This window comes from Callithrix jacchus, chromosome 1 (genome assembly GCF_049354715.1).
Source record: "Callithrix jacchus isolate 240 chromosome 1, calJac240_pri, whole genome shotgun sequence".
NCBI lineage: Eukaryota > Metazoa > Chordata > Mammalia > Primates > Cebidae > Callithrix > Callithrix jacchus.
Window position 1 is genome coordinate 39,810,658 of NC_133502.1, and position 1,617 is coordinate 39,812,274.

Here is a 1,617-nt window from a genome sequence, read left to right on the forward strand (position 1 = left end):
GTTACAAAACAGATACAAATTGGGACTGCCCTGAGCAAACCAGGACATATGCTCACCCAATTCTTATCATACAAAGAAGTGATTACTTAGCCACATCTATGCTCTATTTCTCTTTGCATCATCAAGCCTGTTGAAGCATTCAATGTAGTACCCTTAATGTAGACCTAGTGCTGGCCATTCAGCTCATATTAGACTTATTGGTCATGCCCTAAGGGAAAAAACATCTTACATTTGAAAGTTAACTGTATGTATATAAAGTATTCATCATCAAATGTTGTATTAGTCCATTCTTGCACAGCTATAAAGAAATACCTGAGACTAGGTAATTTATGAAGAAAAGAGGTTTAAGTGGCTCACAGTTCTGCAGGCTGTGTAGGAAGCATGGCAGCTTCTCCTTGGCTTCTAGGGAGGCCTCAGGAAACTTACAATTATGGTGAGAGGCAAAGAGAAAGTGAGCACTTCGTATGGCCAAGAGCAGGAAGAAGAGAGAGAGGTGGTACCACGTACTTTTAAACCAGATTTCTCGAAAACTCACTATCATGAGAACAACACCAAGAAGATAAATCTGTTCCCTTGATCCAGTCACCTCCAACCAGGCCCCATCTCCAACACGGGATTACAATTCAACATGAGATTTGGGTGGGGACACAGATCCAAACTGTATCATTCTGCTACAGTCCCTCCCAAATCTCATGTCCTTCTCACATTCGAAATACAGGCATTTCTTCCTGATAGTCCTTCAAAATCTTACTCCAGCATTCACTGAAAAGTACAGAGTCCAATGTCTCATCAAAAGTACAGAAACAAGGATAGCCCCTTCCCCTTATGAGCCTGTAAAATCAAAACCAAGTTGGTTACTTCCAAGATATAATGGAGGTATGAGCATTGGGTAAATATTCTTATTCCCAAATGAAAAAATTGGTCAAAAGAAAGAGGCTACAGGCCCCATGCAAGTCCAGAACCCATCAGGGCAGTCATTACATCTTAGCTCCAAAATAATCCCTTTTGACTCCATGTTGCACATCTAGGGAACATTGGTGCAAGAGGTGGGCTCCTAAATTCTTGGGCAGCTCCACCCTGTGACTTTGCAGGGTTTAGTCCCTGTGACTGCTCTCATGACCTGACATTAAATGCCTGCATCTTTTCCAGGTGCAGGGTGCAAGCTGCTGGTGGATCTACCATTTTGGGGTCTGGAGGATGGTGGCCTTCATCTCACAGCTCCACTAGGCAGTGCCCCAGTAGGAATTCTGTGTGGAGCTCCAGCCTCCCCTTTTTTTTTCTACGCTCCCCTAGTAGAAGTTCTCCATGAGGACTCTGCCCCTACAACAGACTTCTGCCTATACATCCAGGCTATTCCATACATTCTCTGAAATTTAGGCAGAGGCTCCCAGGGCTCAACTCTTTTACTCTGTGTACCCATAGGCTTAACAGGACATGGAAGCTGCCTAGGCTTATGGCTTGAACCTTCTTAAGCAGTGGCCTGAACTGTACCTGGGCCCCCTTAAGCCACAGCTGGAGCTGAAGACTGGGATGCAAAAAGCAGTGTTTTAAGGCTGCACACTGCTGGGCCCTGGTCCTGGCCCAGGAAACCATTTTTCCCTCCTGGGTCTCTAGGCA